This window comes from Semicossyphus pulcher, unplaced genomic scaffold (genome assembly GCF_022749685.1).
Source record: "Semicossyphus pulcher isolate SPU_LCO1_2020_fin unplaced genomic scaffold, fSemPul1.0.p SCAF_9, whole genome shotgun sequence".
Lineage (NCBI taxonomy): Eukaryota > Metazoa > Chordata > Actinopteri > Labriformes > Labridae > Semicossyphus > Semicossyphus pulcher.
The window spans coordinates 1,329,143-1,348,380 of NW_027211770.1; the positions used below are offsets into that span (position 1 = coordinate 1,329,143).

At 37.7% G+C, this 19,238-nt stretch overlaps 1 protein-coding gene across 1 annotated transcript in view; it reads right to left on the bottom strand.

Annotated features, from left to right (window-relative positions):
- Window positions 1–9,873, bottom strand: part of ncalda (neurocalcin delta a) — a 73,910-nt gene extending 64,037 nt beyond the window's left edge. The window contains exons 1-2 of the mRNA XM_069655578.1: window positions 9,786–9,873; window positions 6,810–6,927 (exon numbers count right to left, since the gene is read on the bottom strand). The gene's annotated coding sequence lies outside the window, so the exon portion shown is untranslated. The remainder of the gene's footprint in view (window positions 1–6,809; window positions 6,928–9,785) is intronic.
- Between the last annotated feature and the right edge of the window lie 9,365 nt (window positions 9,874–19,238).

Sequence of the window (19,238 nt, forward strand, 5' to 3'; positions counted from 1 at the left end):
AGCTGGCTCAATAAAGCCTCAAGCACCAGTTAGCGATAACGGATATCAAAAAGGTGGTTATAAACTTTCTCTGTTAACCCTGGCTTTCTGCTTCAGGCTCTGTGTGCGCTCACAAAAAAGGGGCGTTTTACACGACATTTGCCACTTCTTCCACACAAAAAGGAGCGATCATTGTCTGTCTGCTTCAGTCAGACTGTGTATATGACAAGTGATGATGAAAATATAAAAAGTTCTAACGGTAAAAAAACAACACTGCTGCTGCAATAAGGCACGAAAGGAATGCTACAGAAATATATTATTTAAATATGTAAATCAATGTAAATTAATTTATTCATTTTACCTTACGAAACGCTCTCAGTGCCTTCCATGTATTTCTAATGTAACAACTACACAAAGTACAACTAAAATTAGCTCAGATACTTTCCCTTCATGAAAAAAGAAAGGAAATAACTTTAGTATTTGGCCAAATAGAATTCAAATTAATTAATTAATTTGATTTAATCTGTGATAAATACCTAAAGACTCATCAATTTTATTATCTGCGTTTTAGTTGCAAAAACAGCCGTGTAAAACGGACTTGGCAGGAAATTAGGACCAAACATAAAAACGTAATCCAGTGTCCTTAGATGCTGCATCTGTATGGATGATCTGCTGGAATTTCACCCAAAGCAAACAGGTTAAAAGGAAAGAGGGAGACTGGAGGGGTGTCAAATTATTTTCATCAATAACTGAATGCAAAGGCTCCGTGATGTGATACATACAGTATGTGCTACTGTACCGGCATGGCTTCGTTCTGCGTCTTTACATGTGTAACGTTATGTTCCAGAAGTTTCCTTTTACCAGTTACCATGGTGATTTAGCCTGGTTAAAAGCGAGCCGCTTCGTGACACAGAAAGGCTGAGGCTAAGCCCGGCTAAGCCTCTAATCTTGATTCATAGTACACCCCTCTGACCACTAAATCATCGTTATTTTTTACTTTTACTACCAACAGGACAAAACTGTAAACTGTTATGTCAAACATACTGGTGATAACACTTTCATTCTGTTAAAGGCTTGAATTTAGCTTACCTGGTTTTATTTTGTAACATAAAATTTATAATATCAATAATAATTATTATTATTATTATTACTATTTCTTCCCTGAGCCCCCTTATAGAAAATAGTTGTATTATAGTAATCCTAGTGTTATACTGTGATATCTTTACTTAAAATGACAAACATTACAGCCAATAGCAGGGAGTTTTTAGCACCCTGACAGAAAACACTGCAGAAAGTTCCAGCTCCCTGGAAAGCTCCCTCCAACCAGCTGCCACCTTATGGTTGGTTGTTTGGTTTTTCTCTGTCTCTTTTTCCTTATCAAACACAGTGTGGGAAACAGTTCCCACATTTGTTCTTCAGTTTCCCAGGATGGATAGTTAAAATTGTTGGAATTCCTCTTTGAAACCAAGGACACAGCTATACTGCAGCTTGCTGAGACCTCTGCTTATTTTAAGAATGTCGAACAAGTCAAATTACGGGCATATTTTAATTATTTTTCCACTTGGCATGGCTTCCTTTTTGGAAATATTTTTTTTAAAAATTGAGACGGGAGAGTTTGAAAGAACTTGAGGGGGCTAACATTAAACACATGCCAGATCTGAACGTCACAGTACCATGGTATGTGTCTTTAGACCACAAAGCCATCAGGGTGCTCCATATTAGGGAAATATAAACACAAAGGCTGAAACTATATTTCCATGATGTACGAAAGAAAATAACTACCTGTAACTGAAATTCCAAATGTCAAGGCATTTCATAAAAACCCTTTGAAGCACAAATGTCCATATAAACATCACAGCATCCCATCCATTCTCACAGCACAGAGCTATGCAGTTGTTCTCTCAGCCTCTGCCCTGCCAAACATGAGTGGCTGAGATCAGACAGGATCATCAGCTGTCAGCCTCATGCTTCCCATCAAAACAGTGGTGACTGCTTGGACGAGGGAACACAATGTGCTGCCCGCTACGTTGGAGAGAAGACCTGGTATACTACAGCCCTCACTACATTCATCATTTGTAAAAAAAAAAAAAAAAATAGTGTTTGTATTGTTGTGTGGCTAACTTATGAGCTGATGCTAAGTCCAGTTACACACATTTTACAAGGTCCTCCAGAAACCTATGGATGACATTACTGTTATTACATTCAGGCCAGGCTTTTCTTAAGTCTTTGGTTGTCCATCTTAAACTACAGTAACAGTGGAAAAGCATGTTTTTTTGTTGGTATATTTTGTTGGAGTAAAGTTGTTTTTGCCTAGAGATGGAACCTTGCTAAAAGCTAAACATTTCATCTGTAAATTTAAGCTACAATTCAATAGTGTTGGGATCCTTCCACCTGAACTCAAAGTATAAAAGGTCTGAATCAGTGGCAGCAGATCATGTTGACGTAACTCTATTTTTTTTCTCTGATTGTACAAAGTAATTTACAGAGCTACAGGGTTTATTAAATCATTTTTCGATGTTAGTGAGATTAAAAAAATAGAAACAATATGGGTGGAAAAGCACTGTGTGCTGACATTTTGCTTGCTTTGGCTATCAGTACATGCTCTCATAGCACAACACTGTTGTTGTTTGTTATTGTAAGATGATACATTTATCTAAAACCAGTTGATTTTTTGGGGCTAACTGATTATGGTATTGGATCAGTGTACTGACAGGCTTACTTGTCTGTTCCAGATACCAGGCAGTATTGGAGGCCAATACTAACACTGGTAATGGAACAACTGTCAGACATATATCTTTTTTTGTTAGACAATATATTCCATAGAGGGATTACCTAGAATAAAAATCACCCATCATGTGTTGTGTGACAGAGCGAGCCTGCAGTCCACAGATGACTGAGTGCTGACACCTGGCCCTGTAATTGGTCAGATGCTATTCTCTGACCTGTGAGTCACAGCTATGCGCTCACTGCAAACTGCCTGTTTGATGTGTTAGAGGGTCAGTGACAATAAGTGTTGGCAAGTTGAGCAATTCCAAAGTCTATTAAAAACTTATTTTAAAAGCATAAATCAGGTTTGTTGAAGTATACATTTTTTATTCATGTCACTTTTTACATAATCTTAAATTACATGTGCATAATTTGTACAGACAGATATGACTTAATGCACCTGAAAATGTCAAGAGGTGTAACCACCAAAATATATTTTAAATGTTTTAACCACTTAAGTGTATGACAGTGTAATCATAAAGAGAATAAAAATATCATGTGATGATAGATTTATTTTGATTCCCTCTAAATTAAAAATTATGCACTTTTGTAATCTACAATGACTGACTTCAAAAACTGTGTGGATTATCAGATTATCATAGCATACTAGGAGACCTTACTATAGTTGACGGTTGAGTTGTGTAAAGGCGAGTATAAATAGAGCATCTATAAGACCCTCTAAAGTACAGTCACATCTATAACCTTTTATGACAGTTGATATAGTACATATGAACGCATCATGTGTGCTTTTGAGGGTAGTCATAGAGCATTATTAATGAATGATGTGCACTATGAATTCACCATATCACAGTTTAGATGTGGTCTTCAAAGAAAGAAGAACAGAAGTGAATAACACCTCACTTAACCTTTGTAGGGATCATTAGTTATTATGTTACACATTACATATATTTCTATTTAATCAGGTCTGAGATGCCTGTGGGAGTGAGAGGCCAAAGCAGCCTGACTTCTTTGTCCATAGCTAAATCCTGCAGCTCTTGCTGGGACACCCCCGAGCATCCCCCAGTCAGATGGGATGTATTATCCCTTCAGTGTGTTATGGGTCTTGGTCAGACAAATTCTTACACATAGAACATTTTTGCCTCACGCAGCACAGAGATAGTGTCTATATATAAATTATATGGATCATCCTTTCCTACAATGGGACTGGACCTAAGATGAATATAACATGGTTTTTAAACAACAGCTTACTCAGTATTTGCATTATTGTGTTATATTGTTACATAAAGAAGTATGGCTCTACAAAGAAAAACTGTCGGTCAACTTTTTATCTACCGAGAAATGAATAAGAACCTTTATTTATCGTGTCACCTGTCATCCTCCATTCTCTAAACTGCTGATACTGTTTGGGGTTGCAGTGAGCTGGAACCTATCACAGCATACAGTGGGAAACAAACCAGCCTCTAAAATGACTTACATTACAGTTTTTCTCAGTGGCTTTGGTACATTTCTCAGATCAGAATTTTAATTCTCAGAACTACTTGTTCAATCTTCACATCATTGTGTCACTTGTGCACATCAAAAAAGCAGTTTCTCATTTCTTTGGACAAGTTGCAAATGCTTCGGTCCATCCATGCAAATGATTATGTACAATTCTCTGCTGTTTCCTACATTATCAATTGCTTATGTCATGTTGATCAAAATGTATTATAATGGGTCTCTGTTGAATAGTCTCACCCCAACAACATTTAGGCATTAGTTCATCACATAAGTCGTTACATGCAAAATGGTTGAACAAGTTGTCATAATATGTCAAGCACATTTCTATACATTTCCATTAGACTTTTTTTCTAAATCTGTCCTGAATTGATAAATTGCTCCCAAGTGAATCTTGACTTTCTCTAACGAAGGGAAATGTGTGAAGCATTAGATCAACCAATGATCAACCAGTTTTCTGAAATAGCTCAAAGGTGCAACTCATGAACCATCAAGTGGCAAGTATATATATAGCCGGAGCACAACACAATGTTACAATGGAAGGACAATGGAAGGACAAGGACTTGGACGGGGTCAACAGCCAGAGAGAAGAAGAAGAGGAAGAGGAGTGAGGCTGCGTGGAGAAGGAGCTGGGAGGCAAAACAGAGGAAGAGGCAGAAGAGGCTGAGGACATATGTGCGTTCCTGATGAGATAAGAGCCACACTTGTAGACCACGTTCTCAATCATGGGCTTACAATGGCAGAGGCCGGTCGAAGGGTGCAGCCAAATGTTGGGAGAACAACTGTGTCCTCAATCATTCAGACTTTTCGTCGACAGAACAGGTATGTAATCTAACAATAGGCACTGTACTGTAATACTGTATACTTTCTGTAATGCTTCATACAATATTACAGCATTCCAGTAAGTATACTTTATACAGTGACAATTTATCTTACTCAATTTTGTGTTTTGCATTACTCTATTTTTTTTCACATAGGACTGCAAGACAACTTCACAGGGGTGGCAGAGGGCCCCTTCTCACACCTGAACAGGAGGAGGCTTTTTGCACCATGGTTGTAGAAAACAATGCCATGAGACTAAGGGAGATAAACAGTGCCATTATAGAGGACAACAACATCTTTGAAAACATCCAAACAGTCAGCTTCTCAACCACTGACAGGGTGCTGAAAAGACACCAAATGAATATGAAGCAGCTGTACACTGTTCCATTTGAAAGAAATGGTGAAAGAGTGAAGGAGCTGCGCTGCCAGTATGTACAGGTAACACATGTATGAGCATGCAGTAACTGTACCTCACAGTACAACATCGTATAGTGACATACAGCACAGTAAGTGTGACCTTTACACATTTGCTATGGCTGTAGAAAAGAAGATGCAATATGTGCTGTATACAGTGATGTAACTGTATCTTGTCCAAAATGAAAATGCATGTAATTCATCAAACTCATTTTGTGTCTTCTGGATATAGCGTATAATGGAACTGGAAGCAAGTGAACCACCGCACAACTTCATCATCAAGTACGTGATAGTTTGGGACAATGACATTTTCCATCGCTCCTACATCATCAGGCAATGGTTTGCGACCCACAACAGGATGCTGATGGAGTTCCTCTCAACCTACTCCCCATTCCTTAACCCCACTGAGGAATTTTTCTCAGCATGGAGATGGAAAGTATATGATGGCCAGCCACATACACAGATGACCCTTCTGGCTGCCATGGATGCAGCGTGTGATGACATCACAGCAGATGCCTGCAGAGGCTGGATAAGACACTCTAAAAGATTCTTTCCACGCTGCATCACAAGAGAAGATATTCGTTGTGATGTGGATGAGAATTTGTGGCCCAACAGACAGGAACGCCAGGAGGTGTAGGAAGACAGCACTGTAATTCCTACAGCACTGCATGTACAGTTTTCCCTTAGGAGATTGTCCTATGCTCACATTTCTACTTTTGTTTTTTTCTTTGTGCTATGCAGTGCTGTCTTTTCCTTTTTGTATCGCAATGACATGGTCTGTCAAAAAATTACAGTACAAACAGTAAAAGCGTAAATGTGAATCTTGCAATCAATCTCCCACATACACTAAGGTGTAACTTACAATTTACAATAATTGTCATCTGAACTTTAGCCATAGTTTACATCAGAACACCCCTCCAGAGTACACTGTTATATTGACAACATGACTAAGCAATTTGACTGTCTTATCCGTACACAATGACACAAGGACTTGTCATTCTGATAGCACTGACATGTTCATTGACACAGATATTTACTTTTGAGAGATGAACTAAGGACTTTGAGACTAAAGAGGCTTTTGCAGGTAATCCATGGTGTTTTGCTATTTGTACGAATTGTTTTGAGAAATGCACTTACTGTTTTGCAAATGTCGAGGATGATTCAAGAAATGTACCAAAGCGACTGAGAAAAACTGTAAACAGACATAACACACCTACAGGCCAATCACCGGAACTGCATCTCTTAAAACAAAGCTGTAACTAACTAATGCAGTGTGCAGGGTAAGTGTGTGCAAACAAAAGTCAATATGATGATGGCATCTCTGCTGTCCTTACTGATTTAATTTATTTGATTGCTGTAGTTCTTTCACTCACCAGTCGAATGTTGGGACGCCTGCAGCCCAGTCGAGTGCTGTCAGACTACTGGGTCAATCCTTCTGGGGTTTCGAGTGTCCTTCTTTTGACCAATGACTTGTCTGAAAAATAACAGCACCTGAACAAAGATAAAGAGACACACTTTTTGACTCCATTTAGACTCTACATTTTATGTCACATAGGTGGTATTCAGTTAACAACCGATGATTTTGCTCTCATTGTGTTTTTCAGTGAAAATATAGATGGTGATACAAAAATGATAATTCCCACTATTCATCATATTGCAATGATTTTTTAATGTTAGTCAAAATTATCACAATATGATTCTTTACCCATACCATGTTGTTCTAAAACATGCATGCATGGGTTTCTGTTTGTAGGTTTATTAGTGTGCATTTTGAGTTAACAAATAGGTCAAAGGGTGGTTGTATATATACGGTTGAGGTCCAGTTATGTGTGACCTCACCTGCATGATTCAGTGTATATGCCCTGTAGACAAACAGAAACATCAGATTCTGCTCTGAATGTTTTCCAATATGTGCTGATATGAAGACTTTTTCTTGAGAACATATGTTGCCGTAATGGTGGGTTTTTAGACATGGTGTCATCAAGTAGTTTATCCAGCAGAGAATGCACAGAGACCATAATTCTCTCAGCAATGTCTGCAGCATGTGGCAGAGCATCACAGCTCAGCAGACAGTGGTGCACAATAGAAATGGTTGAAAAAGCATAATAATGTTAAATATTCTTTTGTAAAGCTATTTGTTTAAGAAACCATCCTTCTGAGCATCTTCACATGGTATTTTCAGTGCAAAACTGGTGCACAATTCACTTACGTTTCAGGTCAGATATTAATATTGCATATTTCCCACCGTATTGCTTGATTGGTAGATTTTTCAATCTAGACATTGGTATATGTAAATAAAATGCTTAACTTAAAAAACAGAGAGAGGAGAGTATCATTCACTTGTTGCTTAGTTTGAAACTTAAGCTTTATTTCTCTTTCAAATCATTATAATAAAAGTTGACTTAATCCACAATTAAGGCCAAACAGAGGCAGTGAGACACCTATCTACATAGTCTGTTGATGCTGATACACCTGTCAGTGATACAACACTGCCTAGTGATCTGCGACCTGCCCCAGATGCCGGCTCATCTGGTTCCCCATACATGTAATAAACTGAGGAGATAAGGTGAGAAATCTACTTTGCACATCCAGAAGGGGGGTGCTACCACTGCTTTCTTGTTGTTGATCTCCACCTACCAACTACTATTAAGGAGGTCTTAATACTGCCACCTGATGTTTTACACTTCCTTAACTACATATGAACTAACTGAAATTTTACGAGATATGCTGAAAAAATAAGAAAGTATTTTGATGTTTGTAGGAAATTGATTAAAATATATATATTTTTTCTTTGTATATGTTCTTAATGTATTTGCTATTGTTGCTTCTGTTCTTTCTTTTATGTAAAGTGCCTTTTACCTTTTAAAGCGCTATATAAATAAAATGTATTATTATTATTATCATTATTATTATTATTATTAACACACTACCAACATCCTATTGTAGAAAGTAGTGTTAACAGTCATTTAAGTAAATAATGGTATAACCATAAAAATAAAGAAGTCATAATGCCTTAAACTGAACTTGACAATCAAATTGTTAAAGTAATTTAGTAATTTTTCAAGCAAAAAATGAAAAGTGAAAAGTTAGTAAAAGAAGTGGGCCTGATAATATTAAAAGTTTAGAAAGTCCAATAAGTGTTTCTGCAGATAGTAATAGTTATATAACACATAATCAAAAAATCTTGACAACACTTAGATTGAACACTTAGGATTGTTACCAACATGTTTCATCAGAGGTAGTTTTGCATTTGTACACTACAGTTATAAGCACACATGTAAAACTTGATGTCAACAATAGCCTACCACACTGGCAAGAAGTCAATTTAGCCTACATGTCAACCTAGCATGCCTGAGAAACGCCACTTAATGTCATATAAACAACAAATTTTAACCATTACAACTAATGTCATTACATAATTTGTTAAATCGATACTTAAGTTGGTAATCAAAGTTTAGGTTTGTTTATTCTCTACCTTATTTGATTGTACGTCAAATCATGTAGACCTTTGAATAGTATGTAATCTTTGTAGTAAAATATGTAAAATCTTTAAAAGGTTATGTATTTACCCAGACTAAACCTTAGACGTATGGTTAAGAAAATGGGTTCATGGTTCTAATAGCCAGCAGCATAAATGAGGAAAAGCTTGCTTACCTCGTGTTAACAGTTGGGATTATGTGCAAAGTATTTTACAACAAAGTACTACAGCATACTACATCTTCTCAGAAATGGGTCTATGTGGTCGTTGTTCACTGAGATTCCCTCTTTGGAGTTCCTAATTTTGTTTATAAAAGAAATATCTCTAATTTAACCAAAATTCCTGTAAACGTTCTGTTTATGGCACAGGAAACAACAAACAGTTTCAGTGCTAGTGGAGGCTCTGTTCTCCGCCTGCAGCACAACCTGTGGAGATCTTTATGGCAAACGTAAATAGGCTACACAACAATGAGAGCCTAACCTTAGCACATGATGGAACAACGTGATACTACAGATGTTATAACAGTGGAACAGATGCCCGCGGTACATTAAAACCTTGTGGCATCACACCGGAGCGAAAAGAAGAAGTTGGAATCTACTTTACAGGGCTCAATTAGCATAGGAAGCTAACGTGCTTGTACTTGGATGCGCCAAACCAAAGCCACAAACGGTATACTGCATGTTGACCTGACCTGCTACATTAAACGCTAAACTTCTTTTTTTAATAAACGCTAGTATATATGGAGACCGTACTTTAGTTTTGGCGGTACATATTGTCATGTTTACCACAACGTAACATGATTCTATATAGCGTCTATTTAAAGGAACAGGAAAGAAGCCAATAAGAGCTTTAAATTAAGAAAATAGCTAACCTCACACAGGAGAAATAACGCCTATCCAGGTTAGAAATGTCACCAGAAGTAGCTTCTTCATCAGCCGGTAAACTGCAGAGCAACTCACAGGAACACATGTATCCCCAACAAGTGTCAGTGTGTAGAGTTATATCAAAGATAGCATATAAAGAAGACGTTATGTATGAGAGGAAAACTGGCTTCTCTTCCGGTTAAAGAACATGTTCTTATACATCCATGGCTTTTTTTGCCCCTCGGAAAAAGGGAACTTTACCATTAGATTAGGGTGTTAGTTGTTTTTACAAAAATGCACGTTTTAATTTTGTACTGTTAACGCTTTGTGTGAAAGACATAACCGAGTACGATGTAGTATGTAGTATTCATTAAAAAAAAAAAAGACAGAGTGAGAAATCTTTCTTCTTTCTCGTCTCCATCCACATCATTGTTTAGACTCTGGCTCCATCTATTGGTGTAACAGGTAAACTAAAGCATTTCCTCACCTAGAGCGATTTGGTGTCACAAAAAATATGATATAAATGTGGATTGTAGTGCAAAATTTGTTTCTAAAAAGTACATTTTACCAATTAAATATTGAGCGGAGGTCTCATACAGTTTTCATGTTACTTGATGAGATTCGTCTTTGGCATTGTTAGGTTACATACATGTCTCTCTTAAAGTTCAGTGCTTTTTCTCATCAATGATTAAAGCAATTTAAATCAGAAATGCAGAATAACACTTGCCTGCACATCAGGCTCAACTAGATGGCTTTTATAATCATTTGTATAATGTGCTGTAATAGTAAGGCTGTGTTCCAATACATAGCCTATACTTCTATACTTTTGTATTATGGCAAAAAGGTAAAGTAAGTCAGAATGCAATGTGCAAAAACAGGATGTCTTTTAATGCGCCCAGTCAAATTTTAACAGTATAAAAGCTTGTTTTTTATTGGCTATTCTGACCCGCTATCCACTGCTCAGCAAAATAAGTCATGCTGGTACGTCATTTTGTGTATCCAAGGCAATCATTTTTTCAAATTTTGAACTAGGACGATATGGCAAGCAAGCAAAGTATATTTATGTAGCACCTTTAACAGAAACCAGTTACAAAGTGCTACACGCTTTAAAATTAAAAACAACTATAAAATAATAATACAAACATAAAAAATACTGCTAAAATGTACGGAGATAAGTCATTGGATAAAATATAAAAGTGAAGCAGACATATGACCCAAGCTAAAACTAACATGACACATGCTACCTAAATGCTTGTCTGAGCAGAAGTAGGAGCACAGGGGTCAAAGTTCAAGGTACAATGTTTTGAGTACTATGTTACATTTGTATGCCTACAAGTGCACTCTGTGTAATGGCAGCATCCATAGGTACTTTAATAAAAAGGAAATGTGCTATTTGGAACTCAGGGTCAGTAATATACCTGTGCGCTCTCACTAATACATAAAAACTCATATTTTGTCTCTCAAAAGGTCATACATGATAATATATCGTATGAAACATGCCAGCTTTTACCTCCTTAACTGTTTCAAAGGCAAGGCAGAGTGTTGTTTGAAAGACCAGCAGGTGGTGATCAAGTGCTGTGCTTCAGCCTACAGCCTACTCTTTTCTGCATCACACTTCATCTTAAAAGTGAATGTACCAAAAATAAGATGAATTCATGTATTCATGTATTTTATTGTATTGTATTTGTCCCATTAAACTCAAAACATGATGTTATGTAAAAGACATTTCTCTGAGCATTATTTGTTACAACTAATGGAAATGGATTTTATGATAGATGAGGAGAGCCAAAATGTTCCTTAAATTTTAAAGAGTAGTCTATATCCATAGATGTTGCGAAACACATAAAGAAAATAGAATAGTTTAAAGCTTTATTTTATACGTATATGTTTGTTTGTGGAAAGATGAGAGACATTTTGTATGTGCTTATGACGGACCTTATGATAGATTGGTCACTGGTCTTTTTTTTGGTAAAGCAGGTTACCCTATAGGACTCCTGCATCCGTTAGGATCATAACAATGATCAAACAATCTCTGGCACTTTTCTAAACCATCAACAAACTGCTCTGGATCATGCATAGATTTGTCGCCATTTTGACAGAGTATCCATAAATCTACTCTCACTTTAATCAGGAGAGAGGTAATCAACAAAGAGTGATGCCAGGCGTGGTAATAAATTCTACAGGAATACTAATTGGGGTTTTGAAGGGTCAGAGGACTGTGCCTGTAACATAAACCAATGTGTCACATGCTTCTCACATTGTGGTTCACATATTATGCACTGATGTTTTTCCATTTAAGCACTGACTAAAGCAAATAATAGATTTGTGATAAAGTATATATTTTTGACATAAATCTGGTGAAATTAGAAAAGGCTATTAGGATCAACTTAAACACAAAACATGGATCTGCTATGTTCTGCTTTTAGGGTGCTTTATCTGATCTATTCCTTCATATAGAGAAATAACATCCAGTTATCATTGAACACAAAAATGCTGCTTTATGTTTAGCTTAATTGGAACATTGTTTTCGGAGTAAATCTCTATTTAAGAGACAAAAAAAAAACAAATGTACTTTTATTCAGCTGAATCTTAATTCCTGTTAATTACAATTAACTGGCCAATAAAGTAGATAGAATTAATGGACAATTAAGGGCAGAATGACCATTCTTTACCTCAACAATACCCACAGGCAATGAAGGCAGAGAATTCTATAATAAGGAAAGCTTGGTGATCAGAGGAGAGCGTCAAAATGGCCCAAAAACAAAAGAATGTGTCCAGAGGGGAGGATTACATTTATCAGGACTGCAGAGCTGCCATGCAGAGAGAGAATGGATCAGAGAAGGATAACTCACAGAAAGCAGCTTAGTGAAAAGGAAAGAAAAGCCGGAGCAATCTGAACAATAAAAGAGTAAATGTATGAAATAAGACAAAAAAAAGTTTTTAATTATTTCGGTTGTATTTTGGAACATGAAATTGCTAATAATGTCAACAATGATTCCGTAAAATTGTTATCTCCAGAAAAGATTTGCTCATGCCTTTTACGCCGTGCAGCATTTTTAAACGAATTAATTAGGCGATCACAGTAATTACTGTTTATATTGTTGTTAATGAGCCCAAAGGCAAGCGAGCTGCACTCATCCAAATTACACTCATGAGGCACAGAGCCAAGAAAAGGTCCAAACTGGAGCGCGGCATGTTAAATATTCCCTGAGTCTTCTTGGTAAGGAGGTAACCAAGAGCTTAGTGAATTAGCCTTTCACCTTCCATTTCCTGTTGACCACACATCTTTCTCTTCACGTCATTAGTTTTAAGTATATAGTTTTTTAAAAAGTTCAACATTTTTTTCTTAAGCTGCCATGCAAGTCTGTAGGCATATAAAACAAAGACACTAGATCACAATCACTGCGTCAGTGTGCTCATTTTGAATTTCATTTTTCATGTTGTCATGCATCTATCTCAGCTTTTTCCTCCCTGTCTGTCAAATTGATCTGACATTTACAGGCTGCATCTTGCCCGCGTTGTATTTCATGACGCACTGCAGCTATCTGAAGCACAATAACATAACAATAAGGTCTTATTGTAAATATGATAATTCCATCAGATGCTGTAATCATGTTTGGGTGAGAGTGACACACACAGATCTCTGCTTTAGAAATGTCTGTCCTTTGTTTTTTCATTAGGGAAAATGTCAAAGCAACAGAGTCCACAGTACAGTGGTATGAGAGTCTTTAGTGTTCAAGGGGGTCACAACCTTTTTGCCCGACACAGTCACACATACCAGACAGCGTGCTGATCAATGGATAACATCTCTCAATCTTCTTTCTTTCACCACTGCTCCGATTGTGAACATTACAAAACAAAAGATAAAACAGTAATATTAGGTGTTAGCAGTTAGTAAGGGACTGTGTGAAAATACTCCTGTCTCTTAAAAAAAAGAAAAAAAGCTAAATCCTCTCCAGCAATAAGAATAAATCCATCTTTTTGGACCATTACCTTGATGTACAAAAAAACATGCTTTCACTTGTAATGCAAGCTAGCTACTTTTCCAAGTGAAAAAATGGGACTCCAAAATATAAGTGCAGAGGATGTTATTGATGAGGATACGTATAGCTAAGCCAGAAATTCAGCCCTGGTCGTCAAAGGAGCTATGCTACTCATAATACAGGGTGTTCTGATGGTCAGCACTCTAACATAAGTAACTGAGGGGAAAGTAGAAATATCAGAGCGTAAGGGCACATGTGGAAAAGAACAACTTTTTTTGGATGTTTCCATCAGAGACGAAAGGGTAAGAAGTTATCTTCTGTGACAACTATTCATTGACGGTTGAATTTCCTGTGGTTTTTTTATGAAATACATGTTTTTTCCACATGATTGTAAGATCTGTTTGCAGGTCATACTTGTCTGATGCCACAGTATACCTCCATGGGATAAAGAAAGATGGTAAGAGGTGAACAGCGCAGGCCATACATGCCAAAACTATGTCAGAATTGTGTGTAGAGATGTACAGCGCATACTTCGTACAGCGTGTGCTCCATGCACTGAGGCTGCAAATTCGTCCTTATAGTACATGTGCTAGCAATTCCACGCCTTTGTTGCATATCCCCTCTGTCTTTCCCCCTCATTCACTGTCTCTCATCAATTCTCACTTTTAGGCAAAAATGTTTGAAAAACTGTGCTTGAGTTGAAGTTGGTGAGGGCCTGCGCTTTTGTGTTTCTGACCTATTACATCTACTAGCTGCTAGTTCTCTGTGTTGAAGATTGGACAAAACGAGTCCTGACATAGTCCAATTTTGTCCAATTTTTCTGCATCTATTGTTTTTTTTTTTTCTCTCTTTTTTTAAATCTTATGATTCATCTTTTTAGAAAAAGCTGAACTATAAAATAAGTCTGGGGCAAGAAAGACATCAGAAAAACAACAATTCCACCTCTCTTAAAACATTTTAAATTAATTTAATACATTTAAGTTCATAAGAAAACTAAAAGCAGTAATAAATGCCTGTCACAACTGGCCAACACCCAAGTTTACATCCTCAGACTGCCTGTCTTACAGATGCAGATATTGGCACCTGTGTTTCTGGGTGCCCCCCTGCTGTTTCTGGGGGGGCATCCTGAGTTGATGTCTTCCTGCTTCCTGCTGTAAAAGAACAGGGTAAAGATTTCTCTGTAGCCTTGGTAACCATCATGTTACCCCCGTGCCTCGGACACTCACCCGGATAAACACGTGCACCAAAAATGTAGATACTGAAGAGTGATCTCAGGCTGACTGAGGTTAACATTAAAGCAACGAAAGAGCCTGTGTATGTTATCTGGTACATGTCACAAAGTTTCACAGTTTAGCTTCTATAGTTTGTGCTCTTGCAGTGGAAAAAACGGGGAAACGCCCCTTCATTTTTTATGTAGAATAAAACTGCACTCAACAAACAATAACACATTTAATAAACATACAAAACGACCAAATACATGGAAATCAGATTACTTGCAGTACTAACCATTGGAAGAAGGTGTGAGCAGAGCCTGATCACGGATTCCGGCAGTGTGTTCTGGCTGGGTGCCGGGCAGCTGCAGCGCTGACATGAGAACGACAGCAATCATCAACTCTGATTGAGACGCTGCCTCAAACTGTTCTGCCTGCCAGATGAAGCATAGAAACCTATTTGCAGAGGGTCACATACATACATGCATGCATGTAAGAGGTCCTGCAGATGAACAAAAAGCCTAAACACACATTTAGGCATGTAGGCTGCTTACATGCAATTATACATCTGCACACACCTATATGTTCACAGATATAACTGCACACATGTGAATACACAACTGAGATGGGAGAAATGGGTGTTCTGTGTTTTGTATGTTTGTTCCAGTTATTTTTTCGTTGTGTCCCAGCTCTGTGTTGCAAGGGGCACATACACCCACACACAGACACATGCTAAGAGGATCCAGGACAATAACAATATGTTACTCTCCTAACCAAAAAAAAAAGAGACTTTGCATGCAATGCTGGTTTTATACTGTTGAAGTGAGTGACAAGGCAAAATGCTGCAGAAATATGTCATGTTTAACAAATGTCATATACAAATATAAACACACACACAAAGGTAATATAAAGTGGAAATTCCTTGCAAACCTTTTTCTCATGAATTTCCTCAATAAAGTGATGACAATAGTACAAGGAAAATATATTGCGTAACTACTCAGGAGCCATTCCAACATATTGGGAAAAATTGTGCATAATTATTTTTTATATCACATATTAATAACTTCCCTTACCCCCCCCCCCCCCCATCTCTCAGACGTTTATCTTAATAGATGCTCTCTAATTAATGTGTCTGGCGGCCTTATTATTCCTTGAGGGTGATATTTTCCTCTGATGAAAGGCAGGGAAGGTCAATTTTAACAGAGACCCATGGGAGATGATCAGAGACCCTGTTTGTGTGTGTTTGAGTGTGTGTTTACCTGTGTGCATGCGCATGATAACACAGAGATTGAGTTCAATGTGTGACCTGTTTCGTTGTGTGACTGTGTGTGTGTGTGTGTGTGTGTGTGTGTGTGTGTGTGGACACCTATGTTGTGCTGTTAACTATCAGGCTCCTTTAATTCCCAGGAAAGTAAATAATAAACCTGAGACTGACCATCACTTCCAACTAATTGCTCTGTCCCAGTGTTTGCCAATCAGGAATCTGGTACATTCATTCGAACAATGTGCTTTTGTCACTATTGTACTTTGTTAGATAAAAATATAAGTAGGAAGGTAGTTGTACTTTAATGCTTTTTACTTTTATTTCCCACATTTCTGCTTTAACCTTAGCTACTAATTACCCAGCAGACAAATTTAAAAGATAAAATCTCAGTTTGTGACATTTAACACATTGTTATAGATTTAATTAACCAAAAATATTGTACATGAAGTAGCAAAATTTGATGAGCAAGAGAATGAACATACTTCTTAAAGATAAACAGTATAAATTCCAATAATAACACAATTTTGATAATATTTCTATGTTTCTGTTTTACTTAAAATTCAGTGCTGGACTTCTTTTTGACACAGAGCATTTTCACATTTTAGCACTAAGATTTATACTTATGTAAAAACTCTTAATTAGGTTATGTCCTATAATATGGAAAAACATATAGCATTATCTGTGAGTCTTAACAAATGAGGTAAAAGACAAGTAGACAAGACAACGGCTGTGTGGAATTTTATCTGTTACAATCACATATTTATTCATTAGGCTTCTATTTCAAAGCAAACATATTTAGCTATATAAGCTACATAATTCAAATGTGAACAGCTTTACTTGTTGCATGAGCTTGTTGAAATCTACTTAGGATATTGTAAAGTATGGTAAAGACACATACAATTGTTATGATGCAAATTACTCTTTTTACATTTTTCTTCTCATAATATTATCTCTTAAGCAAGCTGAAATGTGAAGATTCATTGTGGATTTTGCAGTCTTTCCTTTGATATTTTGATTGGAAAATCCTACCAATTCTCCAACACAGCGACATCTCAAGTTACAGAATATTTACCAGTACTTAATCATCTAAATTTAACAAAAAAGGAAATGAAACATGGATATGTGTGTCAGTCCATGATTCCTCCACTTCATATTGCAAGCGGAACTTCTCATGTGGGTAGAAAATGTGAAGAGAGTCATGCTGCTGGATCTTAAGGCCCACAGCTTCCCCTTTGTCACCTTTGGAAAAAACAGTCTGCTTTCTGTTCACTTTGGCTAACACAACAGCAAGCCAGTAATTATTCAGCAGTTGGTCTTGTGACATATAACAATACCGTCAAAGGAAAAAAAAGGTGAAATGAACACAGTGATTTTTCATGTTGCAGAGGCATCAGGGTGGCGTTGAAGTAAAGGAGGCAAGCCAAAAGCTCCAGCACATACAGTATATAAAAAGTGGACAGTTTCTTGGCTATGAAAATGAAGCCTACTTGGAAGTGCCTTAAAACTGATTTCCTTTCTAGTGGCCAGCAGGGGGAGACTCCAAAAACAACTCCGATTGTTAGGTAGGAAAATGAGTGTGCTTGTCATCTGATTTATTTCCTGAGAAAACATTTCCCTCATGAGTCGATGGTCTTTACACTAGTTTCAAAAATTTGTAAACACAGCATGATGTTCTCATATGGCATAAAATTGACAATAAAGCAGAGTATGCTTCGGGCACTGCTGCCTGTGATCGAGAAGTTGCTACAGTGGTAGCTTGTCAACCTGGATAGAGATGTAACAACGCATGGCTGTTGATAAGTGATGGCCAATATATCGAACTCCAGGCCTCAAAAGGGGTGTCCACACACCAGCGGGTGTTGTCAGGGTGGTTATGACTACTACTTATGTACAGTCTATGAGCTCCACATGTCATATTATATTATGAGGAATAAAAGTCTACTGTAGTTTATCTGACATGAGATTAAAAGACTTCATTCGCACACTGCCACCCCAGCAGCTGAAAGGGAGCCGTTGTAAAGCCGACCTGAGTCTGACCTCACACTGCTGGACCATGAGGGAACTTTCCTACCAGGTCCAATAAAATATGTCGTTATCAGGATCCACGACAGATATAGCAGTATAGACTTTAGCCCGCTGATCCCCAGAGCACCTGTATGCAATCTCATTCATGCTATATATGTTTTGCAGTCACTGCTCACTGTTAACCCCTGAACTCAGCTGCTGTGATAGCCACTGGCTGAAACCTGCAATAATGAGACCTGCAATTAGCAATGGCCAATCAATGGGGTAATTGCAGAGCGGGACTGATGGACTGTGAGGGAAAAGGAGGGGCTTGCTGCCAGCACCATATCGATTTCCCTCAAACCAATTAGTTGGCTTCCACCACTTCGGAGTGTTGGTCCCAAGCCATCTGCTTCTGTAATACAGAGAGGAGAAAACATACTGTTGTATAGATCGTATGCTGCACAGATCCCCTTCCTTTCTGCATGTGGCTGCTGGGGGAATCTTAATTAGGATCTTTGTTCATAAACACAGTCTCATGTATTTGGTGAAAAGCACAGAGTCTACATTGTAGCCCTCATATTTACTGTGTCATGGATAAATGTGAATTTTACATTCCTTTAAAATGGATGGGATGATGTGGCGATGGTTCAGCAGTGTGGGCAGTTCTGTTTGACCCAATGATCGACAAAATCTGTGCCGGAAATAAATCATGGCAGGAATTTGAAATCTCAAGACTTACAGAGATAATGAGAAACCTAATGCAACGTATGTTTTCCTTAACCTGACCATGTGTTTGGGCTGCACAGTGCAGTGGTTAGTGCCTCAGTGCCTTGTCAGTTACAAGGTTTCTGGTTCAAATCCTGGTTTGGACATAGGCAGCCTGTCTGTCTGTGTGATCTTCAGGAGCCTTAATCTTTCCTTGTAAAGAATTTGCCATAGAAAACGCTGCATTCGTGGCATCAATGATGTTTACAGGTGCACATGTACAAAGCCCGA